The sequence below is a fragment of the Cavia porcellus genome, unplaced genomic scaffold (genome assembly GCF_034190915.1).
Source record: "Cavia porcellus strain 051 isolate PalLab524CR breed Dunkin Hartley unplaced genomic scaffold, mCavPor4.1 scaffold_31, whole genome shotgun sequence".
In the NCBI taxonomy this organism is placed as follows: domain Eukaryota; kingdom Metazoa; phylum Chordata; class Mammalia; order Rodentia; family Caviidae; genus Cavia; species Cavia porcellus.
Genome location: NW_026947514.1, coordinates 28,286,118 through 28,306,310, shown reverse-complemented (window position 1 = coordinate 28,306,310; position 20,193 = coordinate 28,286,118). Strand labels below are relative to the sequence as shown.

Here is a 20,193-nt window from a genome sequence, read left to right as displayed (position 1 = left end):
TGTGGCCAACCCCACCCCACCAAGAGAAAGATATTCTTTCTCCACTTTTCTCTCTCAAACTGAGGATTGAACTCAGAGGTGCTCTACCACTGAACTATATACCCCCAACTTTATTTTTTATTTTGAGAGTTTCATTAAATTGCTCAGGACAGCTTCTAACTTGAGATCCTCCTTCCTCAGCCTCCCACGTAGCTGGAATTACAGGCATGCACCACCACTCCTGGCAATGAGCATGGTTTTCTTTGGAAAGACCCAACAGACAAATTACCAAGGCCAGAAACTCCTGGAATGGGATTATTCCTTCCAGGAAATAATACCTGGTGAGACTTCCATACTCCTCTCATTCCCCTCCTCTTCCAGAGGTCTTGGCTCCTCTCCGCAGTCTTCCCCTGGATTCTTCAGCCACAAGCTACAGTCATAACTGCATGCTGCTTTGCCCCCCTTCTGTTTATTAAAAGCAGCATCCACAGAGTCAAACACGGGGGCTATTTTTAAGATCTCTGCTTAAAAGTTTAACCCTCATCCTTGGGTACTCCAAGGGTACTCTTTCCTGGAGGGGGTAAAGGGCTGTCAGCCTTGGAAAGAGCTGAGTTCTGCCTAGTGCTTGGAAAGGTCACACTGGAAGAGTGTATTTCCAGCCAAGGTTGTATGATGTGGGGGACATCCTCTAGGCTCCTTACCAGCCTGACCTCTGAAAGCTACACAGACCAGAGAAACCAGCCAGAGGCCAATCCAATTAAAGTGGAGACTGGACCAGCGCCATGCAATGAGATGGTTTATCACCGTAATTGAATGTTTACACCTTTATTATTCCCTGTGCAGCAAGGACCCACAGATTGTTAACCTAGTAAGGTCTGTCCTTTCCCTTAGTTTCTCAAGCCATTTAACACCCGTGGAAAGGACATACTTCTCTGATCCTAGGAGCACATATAACACCTTCCCTGTGAGGCTCTGGGGCAAGTCAGGTAATTCTGCACCCTCAACAGATCTGGTGGAGTGAAAGGAGAGTTGCAATTCCTACTACTGTCATCAGACCTCCTGTCTCTGTCTTGAAGCTCCAGGGACAGGTCAGCCAAAACCTCCATCCAGGCCAGATTCCCCCTGCTGGGGGAAGTCAGACACCCTCTGTCCTCCCCAGCCACAGCTGCCAACAGGCATCCTCTATACACACGAGTGCCACAGGGACCTCCATAGCCAGCCAGTACTTCCCCAGTCCTTCCACAGGCTGGTACACAGGTCCCACCTACGTGGGATGGAGGAAGCAGGAAGTAGTCACCAAAGTTGTAGTCAACTAAGTTTTAAATGAGTCAAATAACTTCTCCTTTCATCTTTCCAGCAGCCTACGGTAGAAAATGGCCTGGGACATTCAGTGGTTGCCCCTTTAGATGGCAGACACCTCCCCCTGGTCTTCCTGGGGACTGAGGCTTGCAGAGCGCACCAGGCTCTTCAGAACACTCATCAGCCTTTCCGTGCAGGCCTGGGTGAAGGTCCCTGGGACACAACCTGATGCATACTGTTTGGGGGAGGTTTGTCCACCGACATCCACCTCCACCTCCACCCCCTGCACGCTCTCAACTGGCACCAAGGGACACAGTACCAGGCCCTGCGCCTGGAGGGCTTGGCTGGCCGCTGCGAGCAGGCGTGTGGGGGTGAAAGACAGGGGATGACAGGTCTGGGGTGCGCCAGCAGCGCTGGGACGCGCGGGGCAAGGCGGCTCTATGCTCACCCACCCGGGCTCGATGCTCCACTCTAGGCCTTGGCTGCACTTGCCTCAGTTCCCAGCCCCCCGAACCTCGGCCGCCCAAAGTCGCAGCGCACAGTGCCCCTGCCCACTTTCCTGAGCAAGCAAGGCAGGAAAAGGGTCTCCTGAGCCAAGTTCCCACAGCTCGCGAGCCCCCCGCAGCACGCCGCGGGCCTGGGCTCCGTCACACCAATCAGTCCCTGCAGACACCACGTTTCACCGGGGCGGAGTGGGAGGAGGAAGCAATGGTGTTCCCAAGACGCGGCCGCTGGCCGACAAGCTAGGACGCTTTTCCTGTGGCGGCCAGGGCCCCGGCTGCACTCGGGTGGGCGGGGGCCGCATGCGAGCTGCGTAGCTGCACAAACACGGCGGGGCTGCGCTGCACACGCAGCTGCTGGCGGAGGTCTGGGGCCGCGCGAAGGCGGGCCACCGACGGCCCACGCACGTCCCCGCGCACCCACTCCACCGCTGCTCAGGCCACAGAAGTTGGCGCGCGGAGGCCCTCGAGGCCCCTCGATCCCGTTCCGGGCCGCGCCTGCAGAGCTGCTGCCCGAGGGGCGGGCGGCCACCGCTTGCGCGCCGCCGAGGTGCCCGCGCTGCCCCTGCCGCGTGCAGGCCTTGGCCACCGACTCGGCGGCCCGACTTACCCCGCTCTGGCAGGAGCTCAAGCCTCTACTGTCCCCCTTCCGCCGCGGGCCGCCGCCTTTGGTCGCCTCCGGGACTCCAGCCGCCTGCACGCACTCCCCGATTTTAAAAACAAACAGCAGCCTTCGCCTCCCCGCGGCGTTCGCTGGGCTTCCGCCGGCCAGCGCCTCCCTAAGCTGGGAAGTTTGCTGCTAGGGCCGAGGCGGGACGCGCGGGCTGTCACCCCAACTCGTTCACGGCGCAGGAACCGTGCGCCCCGCGCCCGTACTGTCTGCCTCGGGAGCGCTCTCCCTCCCTTCGTGTCACCCCAGTCCTGCGATGCAGTGTCAGGATTGCACGGCTCTGACTCATCGGTTGAGCTCACAGCTTGAAAAAAAAAGAGAGGGCGAGAGGCAACAGCAAAGGAGGACTCTCTGGCGTGCTACAAAGGATTGCACAACTCAAAGCTGGGTGCACGGAGTGCCCAGCGGCCGGCTGGCGCGCGCGGCACCGCGAGGAGCAGGAACCAGCTCTACCACTTCATCAGCACAACTGACTCGGGCCGCCTCTCCGCCAGCAGGCCCAGCACCTCCCACTTCCTGCGACCAAATAAGGCAGAGGAAGGCGTCTTTAAACCTCCAGCGGCGGCCGGGGCTGGGGATTTCCAGCAGACCTCACCTCCACTCCGGAGTCGGGCGCCACCCTCCCCCAGCCTAGGCGGGCGCCCCCATGGCTTTGCTGGAACCAACAGGCCACGCGGCTCGTTCCTTGCACACCAAGGTCAGGAGGAGACAGTGACGAAATGTTTGGAAACCCATGGAGCCTGCCAGGAAAGAGAGAGAGAGAGAGAGAAAGAGAGAGAGTGGGGTGTGTGTGTGTGTGTGTGTGTGTGTGTGTGTGTGTGTGATTTGGGGGAGGGCACAAGTTGCTTTCTTCCATAATGAAAACTCTTGTGTTGGATAGATAAATCATGCACAATCTTCTCCAAGGCACTTTATTAACAGTCTCCTTGTTTTCACTTTCTGGTTCACCAGCCTCCCTGTGGTGTAAAAGCAATTGAGAAACCGGCCCCAGGCCCTGTAGAGGGCCCACATGGCCTTCAGAAGTCTAACAACTCAGACTAGAGTTGGGAAGCTGTCATTTCTCCTGCCCTCCTTAAATACCTCCCCTGATCATTTTCTGGTCCAAGCTTTGATCCCTCTTTGCCTGTCTAAAGGATGGGAAACATTTTCTGCAGCTCAGGAGGTCTTGCAGGGCCAGGCAAAAGTCCCCAGGCAACCTGGTAGCCCTGCTCTTCCTTCAAAGTATCTTGGAGTATAATTTTTTTTTTTTAAAGATGAGTCAGAAGGAGACATTCTTCTGAAGCAAAACCCCAAAGAATACACTGTGTCCGGGGAGCCACCTTCCCCTGTGGCCAGTCCTAAGAGTCAGGTGCAATCCGTTGCCTTTCTCAGGAGAAGAGCAAGGTCAGCAGAATGTGGTTCCCACACACCCCCTGAGCCTGCAAGACCTGAGCCTGGTAGGACCATCTGCCTAGAAACCCTACACAATCTACATTTGTTCTATGGGCAGAGCTTTCCAGTCCTCTTCTGGCCCTTGACAGGCGGGCACCGGCATGCACCTGGAAGTCACACTTCTCCCAGGGAGAGGTAAAGGACTCACTTGTCCCATCTTACAACACAAATGTCAAAATAATGACCTCCAAAACAGTCTTATCTCCAAAATATCTACAATTATGCCAAAAGACAAGACCAGGTGATCTCTTAAAGTTCCTTCTAATTTAGGATTCATGATTCTGTGGTTGTAAAAAGTAAATGGAGGAGTCAGAAAACCACTTTCACTGTACAGAAAAGCCCAGGATCCCCAGTTTAGCATCCACTGTGACAGTATTGTTCCCCACAAGTCTCAAAGCACTTTGCCCTACACCCTACCGAGCCACATTGTATGACACAGTTCTATCCCTCTCTGGATAAGAACACAGAGGTTGCAGGCCAATTACTGTCACCTCTGCTTTTCTTCTAATCTCCCACAGAGAAAGGCAGCAAGCAATTGAAGGATTGGGGTGCTCAGGCCCCACGTAGAGGATGGACTTTCAGGATTCCTGGCAGAGCTTTTCCATTTGCTGAGTTTCATCCCTCCCACTGGCAGTTCATCCAAGTAAAGGAAACAAAAGCAAAGTGACTTCATCTCCAGGGCCCCAGCTGCCACATTCTTCTGCAGACCTGCAGCCAACTTGACCTGTCCTAAGGGATCAGCCCCTGCAGCTAGCCTGAGGCCAGCCCAGAGGGAGCCCCTGAGAGCTAGTGCAAACCAGCCCAGGGACATTCCCAACCAACCAGAAAACCGAGCTGGGGAACACATTCCTAGAAGAGCCTTCTACATTACAAGCCAGGGCCCAGCCTCCAGAGATGGGCAAGCAGGAGCCACTCCAAAGGGCATTCCTCAGCTTTGTCCTGTTGGAACTTCCTCCTTGTCCCACACAGGGCTGCCTGGCTGAGAAGCAGCCCAGCGAGTGAAGGCAGGTAGCAGAGTGCACAAGAAACAGGCATCAGTGGCTCTGAAGGAGCCTAACCCTAACCCTTCCCTTCAGTCCTGCTAAACTTCTACATGTGAGCCAGCTCTGAGATGGGAGGAAAGGGTGCAGAGAAGGAGGGCTCATGACAGTTCCCAAAGCCACTATTTGGCAGAGAAGTGTATTGCCAACCACTGGTAGAAGCGGATGTGTAAAGAAAGATTCAGCCTTTCCCGGAAAGCCCTGGAGGTCAGTCCTGCTGTAGATATGACTGCAGAATCACTGACATGTGAAGTGAAAGTTTTGATTTTAGAAGCCTCAGTCCCTCCTTCAACCAAGGTGACCTTGTAGGGCTGTGGTGAGGGGCACTGATCCTGAGACCTTACCCACAAGAGTGACAGATTCTTCACCACCTGCCTTCTTTGCAAACTGCAGGAAAGCCTGGAGTTCAGAGTTCCAGTTCCCAAGGGCTGTCTGCTAAGAAACAAATACTCCAGGAAGAAAAGCACTCTGGCAGGTTCCCCAATGCTGGGTCCCACTGAGGGTGGATTATGGCATTTCAGAGGCTTCCTGACACTGAATCAGCTCTCTGGACTCTGCTGAATGGCCTGGTGCTACCCTGAGTGGCCTTCACCAGTGGTCAAACCATCCAAATCTTCCAAGTATGTGTGAGTTCTATTTCAAAGCTGATATCAAGAAAAAAATAAATAAATAAAAGCATTTAAAGAAGCCAGGGTCTCACTCCCCAGCCTGAGTTCTTGTCTGTTTCCACTGGCCTTCAGGGCCAACCCATAGAGCCCAGTACACATGATGTGTTTATGTGAACAATTAGCCTTGACCAGAATATGAGGAATCGGGGGTACATCCACTATTGAAGACATCACAAACGACAGCCTTCTTATGTGCCTTATGTGCTTATGTTCCTATTGTCATTTCTCTTTGCAGAATAAAGGTACTGCCTTTAGGTTCTGTTGCCTACAATTACAACAGAAGAAAGAGAAAGTTATCAAAAGAACTGGGAGCAGTACTGAGGGAGCGTTCTGCCTGACTAAAACAAACCTTAGGACAGTTATCCCTAACTTCTGAGCTTTATTTTTCTTTTCTTTCTTTCTTTTATAATTGTCTAACAGAGCACTTTATTTCTTACAGGAACAATGAAAAGATGCCCTCTTTCCAGAGGCCTGAAAGGATTCAACAGACAAAAAAAATCTGCTTTACGAATGCAGCATGCTATGTACATATATAAGGTGTTACAACTGTTTCTTTTGCTATTTTACTTGTCTCAAAACTAAGTTCTTGCTTTCAGGAACCTACTTTCAGGCAAGATTTTCTTTTCCCCTGAAAAGATTCTGTTGGCCTCAAGGTGACCCTCTGCTAGGCTCCGCCCAGAGAGACTTTTTCCAACATTGACCCAGTGTCCCCCTCCGAGGCATCCCTTTCCACTACTCTTCCACAACGCTGTCCATCTAGCCTGAACATGGACAACCTTTTAACAGCTGTGCTTTCTCCTTGCTTCTTGTTAGGTCCTTTGTCAAAGAGTTCAAAACCACCTCAGCACAAAGTTAAGTTACAGTAACTTGACATGCTACTGAGAAGTCCTGCATTCTCTTCTCCTTTACCCTTGAAAACCCACGGGACTCTCCTCCCTCAGTTTCACACTTACTTCACCTGTTCTGGGGCAGGGCCAAGCTGGCCACACCAGCCCACAGCTGTCTGCACCCCTCATCCCTCCCACGGCCCCTCCCCAGCCTTCCTCCCCTGCAGGTCTGGACCAGGTTCTGAGCGCCTTTGTCAGGCCTGAGAGGGAGCTTCTGTAGATAGCTCCAGCTGCTGCTGTCACTCTGGGACAGACGTCTGGCTGGGTGCAGAGAGAAGGACAAAACAGGTGTGGCTGCCAAGGAGGGCAGGCCAGCAGGGCCACGGGACAGAAACACCCTGTCTTCACAGAGCAGGAACTGCTGGCTTCCCAGGGGCCTCACTTCAGCGGAGTCCATGCCCTCACAGGGCCAGCCAGGACACACTCCCTCACTGGCTATCCTCAGGAGCAAGCCAGGAGGAGCAGGATCCCCAGATCCAATGTGCACTGTGGGGTACACTTTAAAGCATTATTTTTAAATGAAAACAAATACTAATAAATCATGAACTAGAATCCAAGATGCATGTTCATGGGAATGAATGTACAAGTTAAGAGTACAGCTTAAGGAAGACTTGAGTCCAAATCTTGGCTCACGCTAATTTGATGAGCAAGTTACTTAACCACTCAGTTTTCTCATCTGCAAACGGAGGATGATAAGAGCCTAAAAGTGTACAGCACACACTCAGTCTTTGATACCTGTGTACTGTCATTTTTTTCCTCATCTCCTAACTGATCTCCTTGTTCCTAGTCTTGCACACTGTACACACTGCCATCAAAGCATTCACTCTTCAACAGCTTCTGTAATCTACAGTATAAAGGTAGGACTGTGAACGAGCGTCCTTGGCACTATCTGATTCTGCTACACTTCCCAGCCCCAGCTCTGGCCCCACACAGTCAAACCATTTGGGGTTTCCAAGATGTCTGCTTTCTCACTCTCTGGTCTTCACTCTTCCTTCTCCTCCCTCTAACCCTGATCTGCAGGTAAACCCACGCCCAGGGCTCCCAGCACATGAGAGCTCAACAGCTTGAAGCTTAACAGCCACTCTTCCAAAAAGCTTTTCCTGACTCCTCAGAGCAGAGGATGCTGCTGAACTACATACTGCTGGAATGCTCCCAGACCCCTCTATCAGGCTGGTGCATCAGCTTCTGTGCCCCCCACCCCACCCACCCCACACCCTGTAAGTGCTAGCTGCTGAGAGCTCACAGCTGTCCCTAATCAAAGGGACCCTTTGGTGGGACATTCTATGGGAAGGCAATTCATGCTGCGTGGCTGTGGGCTCCAGCTGCAACACATCCTTCCTTGTGTGCTGTGTCCCTGCTCTATCTTGCTTCCCTTCCGCCTGAGAGCACTTCCAGAACTCCGGCACCAAAACCCCTTATAGCTCTGTGCTCCAAAAGATCAGAACAGCTACTCTCTTCCCTAAACCTCCATGGCTTCCTCCCTTACCTTCACTCCATGGCCTACATGTTTTTTTACTCTGCTTGCTGTACCATTTCTGTGAACAAAGCACTATCACTCAGAATCAGAGCTCCTTAAGATCCTCCTGGATCTTCCTCCCCATAGTATTCATAGTGCCTGCACGCAATGGGTACTTGGAGAACATCTGTGATGAATTCATGAACCTACACAAAAACTTAAAGCAATCAACAAAATGTAACAGATTATTAATACTTGTATTGCTTTTCTATTTCAGTCATGCTAAGAGGCGTATTTCCCCCATTCAACATCTCTGAAATCAAGATGCTCCTTATAACAGATAGCATGGATGGTATTTGGGGGCGGAGGTTGTATGTGAGATAGGGTCTCACTATGTTACCCAGGCTGGCCTTGAACTCCTGGGCTCTAGCATACTATAATCAATGGCTCTTTAGGTTCAAAGTGTGTAGCAACATCATCATCACTATTGCTACTACTGCTGCTGCTGCTCAATCCTGCAGCAGCACAAAGTCCACAGAGCTGTGGACTTTATCTGAGCTCAGTAGCTCAGTAGCTCTTTATAATCAAACTTTCATAAAGTGATCTACAATTTTCCAAGGATAAAAAGGACTCATGTCCAGATACTGCCAGAAATTCCCATGAAAGAATGCTTTTATAATGTGGAATAAGCTCTGGACCAAGAGTTATATGAGCAAAATCCTAAGCCTGCTTCTTCCTCTTAATTTGCTGGATGACTGCATATCTAACACATCTATCAAGTTGCTGCCGTATGCCCAACATACAAGACCACTGGATCCACTCAGCACCCTGGGAGGAAGCCATGATCCCCTTTTATAGATAAGGAAGTGGGATTCAAACAGGTTAAACAACTCTCCCAAAGTCACACAGATAGAATTCAACTCTGATTGATAGAATTAGACTCTGATTCATTCAATCTCTCTCTCTCTCTCTCTCTCTCTCTCTCTCTCTCTTTTTCTCTCTCTCTCTCTCTCTCTCTCTCTCTCTTTCTCTCTCTCTCCCTTTCTCTTATATGACAAAGGATAACTTGCTGAGCATAAGAAAGTTGAGGGATCACAGACTGAAGCCTAAGAAGCCTTCTCTTTCACAGGTATATTTTATTTGACCCACTCATTATGTTCTATTTTAACTGAATTTACTGCCAACCTTTAAAAAAAAATCTGAAGACTTATATTAAAAATTAGCATTTCTTATGTGTAAACATTATATTGTCTCACTGGTATGAGAAGCTGAAAGAAACAATATATGTACACATATATACATATATAAAAATATAGTTAAGATAGTTACTACTGATTTCTCTGAGTTCACTGAAGAGAAAGATTTGTGCTGGTACTGTTTGGACAACTGAATGCAGATGTCTTGTGCTTTGGATGAATGATTTGGTGATGACAATGCACAATGTATGTGCATGTTGCCCCCTGATAGTTGTGTTTTGAAATTTTGTGGGGTTTTTTTCCTCTTTGACATAAAATGGATTTGAAAAAAATAATCAGCATTTCTGGTTTGTCATTTAAATATAAAAATCAGAGCACTGGCCACAGTGAGTCTTTCTTCTCGGAGGTGGAGCTCAATCCTACTGCAATACAAGGGCAACTCACATGTTCCAATTTCCTGCTGGTCCTACCCCTTCCTAGGTCATGGGTCACTGTCATTTATCATCACATTTGTGCCCGCCCCTGTTATTTCATTCTCTCTGTTCCCTGCTGGCCACTGAGTGTATGACCCACTAGGCCAGATGAACCCCAGTAGCCTCTCCAGCCCTAAGCAGCCTCTGGGCAGACTCTCTCCAAGGAAGAACCTTACACACACACACACACACACACACACACACACACACACACACGCCTTCCTTCAGACTCCTGCCCTTCCCCTTCCATCCCAGGGGCCCCAGAGTCTGTTGTTCATACAGCAGGAGAGCTGAGGGTTGGAGTGACTGGGATGGGGAACCGGGCAGGTGTGGGAATGAGTTAGACAAGGTCCACCCAGAGAGAAAGGGAGGGAGGGCCCTGTGTTTCCCAACAGGAAAGTGGTTCATAGAGATAAACGTAAGCAGGAGGATCCACAGTCACAGGAGATGAGCAGGGTTTGAGACATGAGGAAACACAGCAAATCATCAAGAGGAAAAATGTACAGACTCAGCAACAATTTAGGATATGCAAATTACAACAACATTAAGGCCCCATTATGGCCCGAGTCAATGTGAAAATAAGTAAATAAATAAGACAAGAATTCTGCTGTTGGCAGGGCTTTGGGAGAACAGCTGCATATACATTGCTGTGCTACTATAAACTTGAAATCTTTCTAGAATGTGAGTTGGCATTGTGCTGCAAAAGTCTAAGATTCTGACCTGGCAATTATAGTTGGGGGACTACTTCCCATGAAATTAAAATGCCACCACAAAATTTTGTATAAAAGAAGCTCATTCTGCCTGTACATATCACCAAATACTGAAATCTATTCATATTATAGTAGCACATGATACAGTACTTGAATCAAATATGAATGGACTCAATACATGGAACAATCTGAAGAAACCACTCAATGAAATCATGTGAAATGACAAAATCAGCACAAAGAAGCATGAGAGAACTTTGCAAACTGCTAAAACTTCCACAGAAACATTAGAAGCAATCAGAAGATAATTGTAAACTGTAAATTGTTAGGGTGTAATGTTTATTCTATGAAGCTGAGGACGACGGACGGTTTAAATAACAATAAGGACAACAGTGATGATCATGATGCAAGGTCATTGGACAGGATTTCCTCATCATAAAAATACACAGGGCCAAGGTCCCAGGAGAGAGGCAGGCCCAGGCACCTGGCTTGAGGAGAGGAAGACAAAGAATGCAAACTGGGACAGAGATTCCCTTATCTGGAGGACTTTAGACACTTCTCAGGGAAGAACAAAGCTACCCAAATAAACCCACACATTTAACCTCTAACATCCTGGGTGCTGACTCCTGCTGTTGCATTTGTGCTCTCAATTTTACTAATACCTTTTTCTGCAGCTTCTGAGGTGACACCAGGGCTCTCTGTGGGCTAGTCTAGGAACCCAATCACCATTTATAGCATTGTTTCTATGGAAATGTGTTTCAAGCTTCAAAAAATTGAGCTGCTGACAACCCTGGGGCACACATGTGATCTCTAAATTAGGGAACTGAGATGAGCTGGGTCCCTGAGCTCAGGAAGACAATTTGTTACTTAGATTCTGTGACAGTTAATATTCAGCCACCAACAATGATCAGAACTGAGCTCCATGTTACTACAGAGAAAGGATGGGGGTCTGGATATCTAGGAATGAACATGATGTTCTAGGGAAGCACATGAATAGCCTCAGCTGCCTCTCTCTCTCTCTCTCTCTCTCTCACACACACACACTCTCTCTCTCTCTCTCTCTCTCTCTCTCTCTCTCTCACACACACACACACACACACACACACACACACGCACACACACACACACACGCATTACATGGAAAACGTGAAACTGGCCAGAGTACCCCAGATGAACATCGTGGCAAGCCCTAAGCCCACACTCTTCCCAATTCCTCTCTGGCTCTGGCAAGCGTCCAGCTACAAGGTCCTATTTCAGTCTGATCATACAATAAAAACTTCAAATCTTTGACAGTTATAGAACTTGATTTTAGCGGACACATGCTAAAATAACCTGGGCCCCAGCAGGGCCTGGACATCCCTCCAGACTCACTCTGTACTGTTGCAGGGTTTAGCAAGCTCCAACCTGCTCGCTCTCACCTCAGGACTCCAAACACCATCAAGGAGTCTCCAATTCCTGCCCTAGTCACACTCTAGGCCTTGTCACAGAGAAAGAATGAGCAAGCAAGAGCCCTCAGACATTCCCTAGGTCAAGAAAATCCTTATGTTCAAAGAAAAAGCGACACACTAAGGGCTAACCCAAGGACAGTGCAGGTGAGGTCATTTGCCAGACACCAAGGTTCAACGATGCCACTGATATGAAAAGGCAGTCAGAAGAGGGTTGGCTGCTTGACCATAGGGCCACACCTGCAGCTCTAAGTCCCAGCAGAGTTCAAGGCACAGAGGGGGTCGGATTCAGAGAACTCTTCCAGTTAAGACAGAAGTGGACTGGACAAAAGGAGAGACTTTATAGGCTAACTTTAAAGAGCAACTTAAATTCAGTACTGAAATATCTGCAGCAATGGAAACACCCAAGACACTAACTACCTCACTACCCTCCCCCTCCCGAGCTAGGCTGTAGATCAGTTTGCAAAGCACACTCTCCTACGGCCTGCTGAGAACTGCAAAAGAGAGAATCTGGTTTCCTCCTGCTGCCGCTGGGCCTGCAGGTGAGTGGGTGGCTCAGAGCCTCAAGGGCCACATGCTCACTGGCTGGTTCCCTGGAAACTCAGGTGTGAACAATGTTTTCGGGTTTGGAGGCCACCCAGGGTTGCCTGCTCCAGCACAAGAGTCCATGCTGTGAACCATGAAGTGACACTGTTAGCCAGCCCGTACAGTCAGGCCAGTCTGAGTCCTACAGCCCCTGCATGCAGCGCAGGTGACTGATAAAAACAGCAGGTCAGTCTTTCTGGTGGTAACAGATGGGAGGCGTGAAGTCCCTCTTTGGCTTCCTTCCCATCTAGATCCAAAGTCTTTGATCTTAAGGCCTGTCTTTTTAAAAAGCAGAGATATATATTTCTTTCTTTCTTTCTTTCTTTTTTTTTTGTCTTTCTTCGTTTTTATCGGTACCAGGGATCGAACTCACGACTGCCTGCTTGCAAGGCAGGCGCTTATGCCGCTGAGCTAAATCCCCAGCCCAAAAAAACATAGATATATATTTCTAAAACAATTACAAACATATAAATATTCCATGTGTAACCTCCACACCTATATTCAGTATTTACATTATGGCAATTTATGCTATGGCCAATGTACCCAGTTTTTATGCCCTCATATATATATATATATGCATATATATATATATATATATATATATGCAACTTTGTGTGGTGTTTATTTTCACCAAAATTCATCAACATTTTCCCATAAATGATCACCTTCATGTTAAATCTATCCCTGGCACAATATTCTACTGAATCCAGGTATCATGAATTATATAGCTACATGGAACACTGAGACTGTAACAGGGTTTTTGACTATTTTAAACAATGCTGGCCAGGCAAAGTAGGGCACACCTGAATTCCAAGCACTTGGAAAGCTGAGGCAGGAGGACTGCTGCAAGTTCAAGGCCAACCTGAGCTACAAAGTATATTCAACGCCAGCTCAAACTACATGGGAAAACCCTATGTCAAAAGGGGAGGGAGGCAATCATAAATACTTTTGTATTTATAGGTCTTTTTCTTTTTAGAACTATTTCCTTAGAATTAGTTCCCAAAAGTAATACTAATAGATAAAACAAAGTTAATGTCTTCTTCTAATTTCAGGATCTACATGTTAAAGTATATATTGTTCTGTGTGCAGTACCTGGATTATTTTCCAAAGCAGTTTTCCTTATCACACTTCTTAATCCCACTAATCAAGATCCACTCTGTTTGTATAGGGGCGGAGGTTGTTGTTAGTTTTTTAATTTTTTTTTTCCTCCAGTGCTAGGTATCAAACCCAGGCCCTCACACATGGATCTACTCTTTTTAGGGGGGTGAAAGAGAGAAATCTACTCTTTTTTTTTCTTTTCTTTTCTTCTTCTTCTTTTTTTTTTTTTTTGGTCTTTTTCATTTTTATCGGTACCAGGGATCGAACTCACGACTGCCTGCTTGCAAGGCAGGCGCTTATGCCGCTGAGCTAAATCCCCAGCCCTGAGAAATCTACTCTTACAATGCAACTTTTCCAACTCTCCTATGGGCTGGAATCTAGACTAAACACGCTGATTAAAAGGATGTTGGAGGTACCACATCCAACATCCTTTGCTGGAATGGAAGACAGAGGAAGGCAGAAAGATGTAGAGGAAGGTGGAGGGGTTAGGAGAGGTAAGGAAGAAAGACCTTGTAGAGTAAAAACAAAAGCAGATCCTCCCAAAATGAGCCAACACCTCCCTGGGCACAAAAACCTATCCCACTCACAGCCCAGAATTCCCCTGAGTTTATTCCCAGGGCCAAGAGCAAAGACCCATATTGATGGGTTCCTGGAAAGGATTCCTGGAAATACCATGTGCTTCTAGGTTCTTAAAACATTCCTGTGCACAACCTAAGTCAGGCACTTACCAGTGGTCTGATAAACCCAGGTACAAGTGAGGTCAGCCTTAAGAGAGCTTTAAGAATGAAAAATCTCTTAAGAAAGACAGTCCAGCCTTGCATGGTGATGCACACCTGTAATGCCAGCATTCCTGGAGGCTGAGACAAAAAGAAGTCAGGAGATAAGCTTGTGCCACATAGTGAGTTCAAGGCCAGCCCTGGACTACACAGTAAGACCCTGTCTCAAAGAAAGAAAGCCAGACCAACTCAGCCACAGTGGAAAAGATGTTTCTAGGCATAGTGGAGAGTGCCTGTAGTCCCAGCTTAGGCAAGAGGATTGCCACCATTTCAAGGCCAGCCTAGGATACACAGTAAGTTCAAGGCCATCCTAGACTAGAGAGATCCTGTCTTTAAAAAAAAAAAAAAGCTGTTCCCCTGGGCACTAAGTAGATATCCAGTCAATGACAGGTCTGCTTTGCAAGAACTGCAGGTCCCACTGTGAGGCACCATAAAGACACTACCACAGGCTCTACCTACTCATAGATGTGCAGAACTTCCAAGTAGGAAAGATTCTTATGCATCTAACGCTCTCATTTGATACACAGAGGCCCTAGGTTCCTGCTTTGAGGCCCTGCTGTATCCTGAAGTCACTGTCAGAGAATCTGTTCCTCTCTGCCCTCCAACAGAAAAAGCCACAATTCTAATGGCCTTGTGAACACGCTGAAAAGGGCTTTCAAGTGAAAGAGCTCCAATCTCTCCTCCCATGGTCTGCTGACTTGTTCTCCCTCATTTCTTCTGCACGAGGCCAGCATACAGTGCAGGACATGAAAAGGGAGAGAGAGGTCCTTTAAGGACAGCTGGGATCTATTCTTCAGGGTGGGAAGGGAAGTCTCCTCGCCAAGGGCACCTTCTAAAAGTGTCTTGTCAGAGTATTCCTCGGAGTGAACTGGGTTTTGTGTCCCCAAATCCCTTTCCCACCCTCACCAGGATCTTGTTGGCAATCTCAAAGAAACGGTGGTGCTGCCAAGCTGCTAAGGGAGGATGGGGACCATCACACAGAAAAGTAGCCCACCAAGTGCATCTAACCTCCTGAGCACAGGTCCCATTGCCCCCTACATCTCTTCAGTGCCCCTTGTGGCCCCACTGGGGGACACCTACTTGGTGCTAGGCACAATTCCACACTGGTAAGAGCCAGGCACATCAGCATCTGACTCCAAAGTCCTATATAGTGGGAAAGTCAATGGCAGAATCGCAAAGATCCTGACTCACAAAAGCAGCATTGAACAGTGACTTCCGGGTGGTCCTATGAGCACCTGCCAAGCGGAAAAGGGCAGAGAGGGCATTCCACACAGCAGGGACAATGAGAAACTGCAGCAAGGTGCAAAAGTGTGTCCAAGAGCTGGCTGAAGAACAAATAGCTGAGCTACAGAGGCAGAGTGGTGGAAGAGGTTAGGACAGATGGGCCGGGACTCAAATAAGAGCCTGGGGTGCCATTCTGAGAAAGGCAGGGTTTCTCCTGAAGAAGACGGGCAGTTCTCATAGGTTGTTAAGGAGATAACATGATCAAAGCTGGGTTTTAACAAAATAAAAGGTCCTTCAAGACTTTATTTTTGACTTAATGCTGTTTTTAACACCATTTATTTCACATGGACACAAATGGGCAAGTTTGGTATAAATGAGGCCAGGGCCACAATGATGAGGAAGACCTCTGCCCGCACCTCTCAGGGTCATTCTGGGCCTCAGCATCAGAAATTACATCTAGTCGGGGCTGCAGAAATCCAGCCCATGATACACCTGGCTTCATGGGGGGGGGGGGCAGTGGGTCCCCCCTTCACTGCACCAGGGGAGAAGTCTTGGACCACTGGTAGTCAGCCTAGCCAAGAGTTGGTAATTTCAAAACTGTATTTTTCTTTTTTGTTTTCAAGGAAATTAATTCCTTTACCTAAGAGTATTGGAGCTGAATGTCCAAGATTTCAGTCAAGGTGCCCTTGCTTCAAAGAGCTATAACTAAACATATGAGGACAAGAAGGGACATAAATTCACCATTTAAGTGGCAATAAAAACAGGTAAGGATGTGACAGGTAATGTTGATAGCATCAAGCAAACAAAGCCCTAATTCCTGTAGCGCTCTCAGATAGGAAACTGGGGAGACCATGAGAACTGGAGAGGGGCCTGCAGCTGTCGCCTGAGCAGCTCAGCACCAGGAATCTCAACTGTTCTACAACCAAACCTGCAGCTAGAACTCCAGTCTCTAGTCTGAAAGGCAAGGTAGTACCCCCAAACACCCTAAAGCCCTGTGAATCCCACCTAGTCCCAAAAGAACAGAATTAAAGTATAACAGCCTGTTAGCAAGAAAGCACCAAGCCTTGGCTTTGTCCCTCACAAGGCAGCACTGAAGTTTTCCAAGTGGAATCAAATGTACTGAGAGGATCCAGATGCTGGGATGACCATCCTTTTCCACTGGAAAACTTTAATATTCCAGAGGAGAAACTCAAATGTAATGAAATGCTCAGACCTCCAGAACATGCAATTCTAAAGCTCAGGAGAGACTAAGGATTTGGAAAGATGCCCAAAAAGTTTAAGATGAAGATGTATGTATTTTCAGTGACCTAAGAAGGATGTTCTGTTTCTTCCTCCAGCATCTAGCACTGTCTGAGCTCCAGGTTTATGGGGGATATTTGTCCATCTGCAATGTGCAGCCCTTCCCTGGTTTCAGGCGCCTAGCATTGAGACAGAGTTCTCCCTGCCACTGGCGAAGTTGCAGTCCCTAGAGCAACAACATGAGCATATTACCTGGCCTGGGCCAATCGGATGTTCAGCCTGAGCTTTGCCCCTAGAGGCAGTGATACAAAAAGGCAGGGAGAATTCAGAAATCATTCTGGAGATGGTAGGTCCAAGTCTGCAGACAGCTGTGATCCTAGGCCATCACTTTGGCTTTGCTTCTGGCCACCCAATTTCCCAAAAGTCTGACTGATTTCTGAGCCTCATTCTGCAGAATTCCAGGACATTCAGTGAGCCATCAGATAGATATTTTTCCTGTAAATTCCTTTTCTCTTCAATTTAGCCAGTATCAACTTCTGCTTTTTATAGAACCTACCCCAGTATCTCCTGCTTATACAAAGGCTCCTCTAGCCCCGAAGACAAAACTGTGCTCAAGCCTCCATCTATTCTTCTGTGAAAAGTCTAATTAAAATATTCACACCATCCAAGGAAAGCACAACCATTTAAGAATGCAAATACAGTATGGGCAAATGCCAAAAAAGCTAAATACAACAGCCCTGGTTCTGGATCTGACCAGATGCCCTAATTTAGGCAGAAATTAAAGGCCATCCTGTTGCTTTGGGCTCTTTGCTATCTGCCACCAGCACAGGAAAAGGTAGATATGGAATCAGGAAAGCTCGGTTGTATGACTTGCACATGCCACTTCAACGAGGGCACGTGATCCCTGTACCACCTACTTCACAGGTGACAGCACAGGAGGAGCTCTTCTGGCAAAGTCCCAACTCCTCCTACTTCTAAATCAATAAGTCTTTTCAGCTTTCTTGACTTCCCACAGCTCAGTAACTGATTTGACTTAAGAAATATGGAGTATTTCTAATGTGTGATACGCTATACTATATACACAAAGTCATGGTCCCTGTTCCCATCAAATACAAACCTTCCTGGCTCTTTGGCTGTCCTGATACCCCCATGCCCTAGGTTTTCTCCCTTCTTCACCAGCAGTTCCTTCTCCATGCCTGTTGCTCACTCCACTTATCTGCACCCCTTAAATGGTGAGCCCCTCATTTCCTCTGTATGCTCCTTTTGGATGATGCCATATGCTCCCTGGACTCTAGCTGCTTTTGATTTGATAGTGATCCCCAAAAATCTGCTCCAAAATAAACCTCTTACTATCTCTTGGGGACCCTTTTGGCCCAAACCTGTATGTTTAGCTCCTACTGGACAGCTCTCTCAGATGTCCCACAGGCTCCTACATCTCCCCACATCTGAAATTAGACTCACTGTCTTTCCTTTACAATCTGCTTCCTTCTGTCTTGAGCAAAACACTGCATGACCTCTTTGACTTCTCCGTTACGCTGTACATTTGCTAAGTCCTCAAGAGCCTCTCAACTCAACTCCCTGATGCCTTCTTAGCTACTTAACCTTCCTCCTTCTCTATGAAGAAGCAACCGCTCAGACTCAGAATCACTCCCTCTTGCTCCAACAACTGCCATGACCTCTTTGCTAGTGTCTTCACTGCCCATCTTCCTCCACCTCCAGTCAATCTTCCTATTGCAGCTTCCAAAAACAAAATCTGATCCAAATTCCAAAGACACACATCATACTAGTCCTCAGAGACTCCCTACTTCCTTGGTCCAAACCTCTTAGCAGACATGGACAGGGGGCCTCTTATCTCATCCCTGCCTACCTCCTTGTCACCTGCTCCTTTGTGCCTTATGACTTGCAGTTAGTTCCCAAGAACACCAGGTTGTGTTGTACCTCCAGGTCTCTCCTGAGCTGTTCCCTGTGCCCAGAATGCCCTGATTTCCTTTGCCACCTGGTGGATGCCCACTCACTTCTCAGGCTCCCCAGGCAGCCTCTGGTTCATTAACCCCACAGCAGCCACTAAGCACAGGTACTATACAAGGCATGAGATCTCCTGAGCCTTTCTTGATTTTCACACTTGGAAAGCTGAGGCAGGAGGATCACTGCAAGTTCTACATCAGCTTGAACTAACTACATAGTTCATAGCTAGCCTGAACTACATAATGAGACCTTGTCTTGAAAAAATTTTTTATTTTAATTAAAATAACATAAAAGTACACAACTGATGGAGAGAAAGGAGAGGGAGAGGAGGAAAAGGGATCATAAAAAGAATTAAGATGTATTATGTACATGCACCAAAGTCCCACAATGAATATAATCATTATGTACTGCAAGCATGTACTAATAAAAATAAAAACGTTTTTAAAAGTGCATGACATATAGTGCATGACAGGATATACCCTCACAGACTATGAGCCTTCTGAAGCGTAAACTTTTCTTCATCTTTATATCCCTAGTAGCAAGCACAAAGCCAAATATCCAATAAGGGCTTAATAAATTAATGTAACATGAGTGAAAGAATGAAAGGTGAAGGAAAATACTTTACAAACCATGTGGCTCAAGGTCACCATTGCTGTGCTATCCTAAATGTCATCAGGTAGGTAAGTGAGCACAACCTCCTTGAAGAGATGTGGAAGAAATCTTAAGCTTTGCCACCTTCTCTCGTGGGCGGGCATAAGGGCCTCTGGAGTAGCTGTTGGCTTCTAAGTTGCCCCAGAGCACACACAGAGGAAGTACCTACTGATTCCGGCAGTACATTCCTTGCAGGCCTCTTGTACTGGCTTACAATAAGGAGGCTGGGGAGGGGGACAAGGAAAGGGCACAGAACAAGGTGCACACTACACAGGCTTGGCAACCAGGCTGAAAGCTTTCCTCTGCAATCCTGGGTGAACAAACTGCAGTTTAAAACCTATTCCCAGGTTCTCTTCTCCAGATACCACTCACCCGCTCTAAGAGTGCATTCTTTTTCAGCTCATATGGTTTATTTCCTAACCTACAGCCCTCAAGATCTATCTTTCCATGAGACAATGTAATATTGCAATATCTCAGTATGTTCACCTAACTGATGCAGATTCAAATAGTCAAGATCAGCAAAGAGAGAAATAAGGGAGATATAGACAGAAAACACAGAACAAAAGAAAACACAGCCATGTAAATCTGCTGTTCCAATGAGCAATATGCCTGGGTGAAGGATCTGAGCCCAGTGCACCAGGGATAACATAATACAAACATCTCTGCACATTGAGATAGCAGCATTTCTTTTTTCTTTTTTTTTTTCCTTTTTTCTTTCTTTTTTTTTTTTTTTTTTTTTTGACTAGGAATCAAACTCAGGACCTCGCATTTGCCAGGTAAGCACTGTGCCACTCAGATATATCTTCAGCCCAAGACTGCAACATTTAAACATGTGTACGTTTCATACTACATGGGCCCCACTTTACCTGGCACTCAACCTTAGCAACTACAGCTTCTTCCAGAA

The 20,193-nt window shown here is 47.5% G+C and overlaps 1 protein-coding gene and 1 long non-coding RNA gene across 4 annotated transcripts in view; one reads left to right on the top strand and one right to left on the bottom strand.

The window, feature by feature from the left end:
- Positions 1–20,193, bottom strand: part of Mideas (mitotic deacetylase associated SANT domain protein) — a 65,079-nt gene that overhangs the window by 38,899 nt on the left and 5,987 nt on the right. The window contains exon 1 of one of the 3 annotated variants that reach the window (XM_003472306.5): positions 2,389–2,834. The exons of the other annotated variants lie outside the window; for them this stretch is intronic. The gene's annotated coding sequence lies outside the window, so the exon portion shown is untranslated. Of the gene's footprint in view, positions 1–2,388; positions 2,835–20,193 lie in introns of those variants that run through there. 3 annotated transcript variants of the gene reach the window in all.
- Positions 2,987–7,031, top strand: LOC106028212 (uncharacterized). The gene is made up of 3 exons (XR_001201816.3): positions 2,987–3,145; positions 5,313–5,539; positions 6,027–7,031. It is a non-coding gene; the product is annotated as an uncharacterized LOC106028212 (long non-coding RNA).